At 53.2% G+C, this 4,696-nt stretch overlaps 1 long non-coding RNA gene and 2 other non-coding genes across 3 annotated transcripts; all 3 read left to right on the forward strand.

The window, feature by feature from the left end:
• Window positions 1–13: 13 nt before the first annotated feature.
• On the forward strand, window positions 14–154 carry LOC112970675. Its single transcript, XR_003255103.1, has one exon. It is a non-coding gene; the product is annotated as a U4 spliceosomal RNA (small nuclear RNA).
• A 404-nt stretch (window positions 155–558) lies between these two features.
• LOC112970674 lies at window positions 559–699 on the forward strand. Its single transcript, XR_003255102.1, has one exon. It is a non-coding gene; the product is annotated as a U4 spliceosomal RNA (small nuclear RNA).
• A 1,221-nt stretch (window positions 700–1,920) lies between these two features.
• On the forward strand, window positions 1,921–4,366 carry LOC112970614. Its single transcript, XR_003255089.1, has 3 exons — window positions 1,921–2,129; window positions 2,250–2,363; window positions 2,886–4,366. It is a non-coding gene; the product is annotated as an uncharacterized LOC112970614 (long non-coding RNA).
• Window positions 4,367–4,696: the final 330 nt, after the last annotated feature.

Here is a 4,696-nt window from a genome sequence, read left to right on the forward strand (position 1 = left end):
GGGGGATGGAGGTAGCTTTGCGCAGTGGCAGTATCGTAGCTAATGAGGTTAATCCGAGGCGCGATTATTGCTAGTTGAAAACTTTTCCCAATACCCCGCCGTGGTAGCTTGCAATATAGTTGCCACCGGCAATTTTTGAGGGCCTCTTCGGAGGCTTTTTTTTTATGTGGTTTAAAAACAGATTGTGTTAGAAAAACGATGCTAAAGTGGGAGGAGAAAGGGGAATATGTGCAAGGGGCCGGCGGGCGGGGCCGGGCGCGGCCCGGGCGCGCCCTGCCGCCCGCCTGACGTCACGCTGCTTTGCATACTCACCGCCCACTTGACGTCACTCTGTTTTGCATACTGCTTCCCAGCAAGCTTCGCGGCCGCCCCGCCGCTCGGCATGGCGGTGGAAACGGGGCTCCCCTCCGCTCGGCGGCGCGGAGGCGCGGCGAGGGCCGGGGGGCGGAGGAGAGGCTCGGGGCAGTGGGGGGGGGCGCGGCGCGGGGACGGCGGCGCTCGCCGTGAGCCAGGGAGCGGCGGCGGGGCGAGGGGCGGCGGCGGSGGGAGAAGCAGGTCAGCTTTGCGCAGTGGCAGTATCGTAGCCAATGAGGTTAATCCGAGGCGCGATTATTGCTAATTGAAAACTTTTCCCAATACCCCGCCATGACGACTTGAAATATAGTCGGCATTGGCAATTTTTGACAGTCTCTACGGAGACTGAGCTTTGGTGTGAAAAAATAGAAAAAAGAGATCTTTGTGGTGTCTTTTTTTTGCTCTGACCCCGGGGGAAGCGGTTCCGAGAAAGTGCCCCGCGACTTCATCGCGACCACAAAGGTTTATTGTGCGGGGACACAAGGGCTTTTGTTCCCCGTCACCGCCGCCGGGGCCTGCCCTGGCCAGAAACATGTTTTAATACATCGAGGACGCATTTACATAAAAGTCCCAGTTCTTGCCTCGCCTTTCAAAGCCGCTGAAAGAGCAATCGATCCGTGAAAACGGGAGCGGCGGGAGCTTCTCCCGTGGCTCTTGCTGAGGAGGCTCCTTGGAGCAGAGCACTCTCGGGGGGAGCGTAGCCAGCGAGGGGCGAGATGCCCTTTTGGGAGGGAGGGAAGAAGGGGTGATGGTCAAAATCATGCTTGACTGGCTCCCGAAATGCTCCGGAACGTGTAGGGAACTGCTTTCGGTGCACGGCATCATTTTGTGCAATGGCTTGTTAATGTATATATCCACTGGCATCATCTGCTTTAAAAAAAAAAAAAAAAAGAGGAAGAAGACTTTAATGTCAAAGAAATCTTAAGCCTTTATTCTGGAATAAAGCAGCTGCCGAGTTTGGTGTAAAATCCTATTTTTGAAATTAAGTAAACCCCCTCTATTTCTAAGCTGCAGCTGTTGTCATATTTAATACCTAAGTGGTCCCTGCAGAGGAGGACCAAAGACTGTTGCTCAGCAGTTCCCCGGCTGAATCCCGGAGCTGAAGCCRAAAGCAGCTGCTCTCCGTCACGTTGTGTGAATTAGATTTTATGCTGCTGACAAGTTACCTCCAAAGGTCGCTGGTTGTGTTYGCTGGCTGTATGTGCCACCAGGATGCTCGTACCCTGCCCACGTGATCCTGAGCTAGGCAGCTGTTTTAAACTGTCACTGTTTATACTGCTTAAATTATCATCAATATTTGAAAGTGGAAAATTTTAGTCRCAAATATTAATATTCCCCCTTTATCAGGCTGATTTGTAACACTCACCTCTGCCGGGGTGTTATACACGAGGGTGGCCACAGGGTGACTAGCGAAGCCTCCTAGACAGCATTTGTCCCCATATCTGCACTTAATTGCTAGCAATGTGGATTCATAGTCCCTATGTGAAGTGCAGAGATGCCATCACCCTCTGCCAGAATCGGCCACTCTGATAAACGTGAAAGGCATCTGTCATCTATAGTGAGTAATACAGTTCCTGTAATTGCGTGTTTCATATCAATAGTGTTAAATATGGCATTTATTACCTGATTGCTTCTTTTGTCTTCTGATGAAGCTGTATCCGTGACAATAGGCTGGAGTGGTTCCTTTGTTCTACAGCACTAAATCATGTCCTACGTCGTATGCTAGAAACCCAGTTTGTTCCTTCTGCCATGAGAGATCTTCCGACAAACGTGAAGTGGGTGGAATTTGTGGGATAAGGGTGTGTGTGTGTGTCTAGGTTTACTGCCATTTCCTTAAGCTAAAGGAAGCATTTAGACTTAATGTCTGATGTTTTCTTTCATGTGTTCACCTGAAGAAACAGCGACATCCCCCTTGCCTGATGTGCCTGTGGTGCAGCACAGAGGACGCAGGCTGCAAGGAAGGCGTTCTCCTCGCTTTGCAGTTTCAGGTCACTGTGGAAAGCACACAGGTGAGCCCTGAATGTGCCTTGCAGGTCAGTGTAGCTTTGTAGCTGCTCTTCTCTGACATAGATTCAGCCTGCTGCAGGTAAGGATGCTTTTCGTAATACCGCTAGCGAAATAAGCTTGGATGGTTCCTGCATTTGGCAGTCAGTCTGACGTTACTGTCCTTGAGCGGACAGGTGGGCAGGGAACACCCCAGCCTCTGCTGAGTGCCCGGCATGGGAAGGTCGGTGGGTGGGCTACCTTTTCGCTGTGGAGCTGGTCCATACAGGGTTTGCGATGCATTGGYGAAGGGGAAAGAGGCCTCAAGTACGTAGTCTGAAGGCTTGGGTGTGCAGAGCCAGGAAGTCCTGAAGCCCAACCTTAAACTGGCATTGACTCATGGTCTGCAGTGTTTCCAGCTCCTGGCCCCGTTTCCCATCTGGGAAATAGGGATAATAATTTCTTATCTGTGAAACATAATGATTCGGTAGAGTCAGAATGTGCATTAGTCATAGGTGAGGAAACCCACTGCATTTCTCTCACTGCAGCACCTGCCTCGAGGGATCACTCCAGACTTTGTTCCTCGGTGCTTCCCAGTGGCACCGGCCGTGAGGGACACGGCTGCTCTCAGCATCGCTGCTCCCATGGGGAAGAGTTCGCTGGAGGCRGCTGTCCCCGGGGAGCTGCAGCCGCTGGTGCTGCAGCTGCACGTGACCGGGGCTCCRGCAGCAAGCAGGCATTTGTGAGTCAGTGAGAGTGTCAGAGGCAGGGAGCAGGTAGATCGCAAGAAAATGGGAGCTGCAGAGCATTAAGGACAGACAGGAGAGGGTGAACAGAGTTTGGGTGAATTTAGCTTGTGCCCATACTGCTGAGCAGCTGCCTTAGCAGCTTGAGTTTTAACCTGCCTCTACTCCTTGGGCAGTTATTGGAGGGTTACACACCGCCAATTTTAGGTAAGAAATGTTGGTGTGTGAAGAGGAATTCAGTTATGGACAGCAGCCGGCGGTGACTTGAGTGCAGTGAGGATAAGGCCGGTTTTAAAGCCATACTGCCTGGGATTGTATCCCTGCATGGCAGCTTTGCCTTTCCACCTCCCTGAGCCCTTCGTAGCCCTGCCGAGCCATAGGGTACAGCCTTAGGGGCAGAGCTGCTTTCTTCTACATGCAGCAGCTTGGACACAACCTATTTCTTGGGGTGCAGCCCCAGCTGGGGCRATGCCATGCTCACGTCAGCCCTGAGGCTGAGGAGGCTGCTTTCTTGATCAAACCCAGCATTTTGCACTCACTTCTAGGCTACCGAAGGATCTGTAGGAAGCGGGAGTGTGCACCGGGCCACACTACCAGCACAGCACAGCCGACACGTTAGTCTGCAGAGGTCAAATATGACACGAGCCAGGACAGATGCCTGTCACTTGTTGCTGGAAGCAACCTACAGATCCCAGGAAAGGCCTTGATGGCTCTGGAGATGAAGGACATGTTTCTGATTAGCTCAGGTCCCCCGTGCTACCAGCAGTAAGGGCAATGCCGGGGCTCATGCTTCTTCCCTGAGGATGCACATCCTCAAGTCATCATAAAATAATGAAAAAGCCAGTGACAGATTTTGATAAAATGCAGTGTAGCAGTTCCTTCACATAGTGTTTTAAATTTGGGCGTTGATAATGAAGGACGTGGTAAAAATCTGTGTTTAGATTTATATTATACTTAGACCTCCACCAGGCTGCCATTCTCTGAGAAATACCAGAGTTGGAGTAAAGCCTGGGCTGAATTTCCTGGAAGCTGTGGATTATTTGCGAGCACCGGCGGGGTGCAGGGARAGGATGTTTCCGTGCCCCCTCGTGCCGGTGCTCGCTGCGGCGTTTCTTAACRCAGGGAATGACCATGTCTGTGGGACTGTGTTAGCTGGGGAAACGGGCTGTGTTTGTGCCTCGAGCGTGAAAAATACCGCAGCTGACCTCCGGGTCTCTGTGAAAATACAGTCCCGTAGCCGAGAGCAGCTGCCAGGCCCTGTGCTGTCCCGGCTGGGAGCAGCCGCTGACGTGGTGGTGATTTTTTTTCCTCAAAAAAAAAAAAAAAGGTGCCACAAGCGTCACGTTTCCTGCGTTCTCCGCCGTTCCCACGCTGATAGTTTTGGGGATATCTCCCACCAGATTAGCAGCCGCTTCTGTCGCCGGCCAGGCCGGGGCAGCAGCCGCTTCTGTCGCCGCGGGGACGCGATGGCCGGGGCGCCGTGGCCAGGCCGGGCCCCGCTTGCTGCGCGGCAGCGGGTTTAGTCACGGCCTGAGGGGGCAGAAACGGCGGCGAGAAAGCGCCTCGCGGGGCGTCACGGGAGGGGCGGCGGGCGGGAGCGGCCGGGGAAGGGC

This window comes from Apteryx rowi, unplaced genomic scaffold (assembly GCF_003343035.1).
Source record: "Apteryx rowi isolate R43461 unplaced genomic scaffold, aptRow1 scaffold_40, whole genome shotgun sequence".
Lineage (NCBI taxonomy): Eukaryota > Metazoa > Chordata > Aves > Apterygiformes > Apterygidae > Apteryx > Apteryx rowi.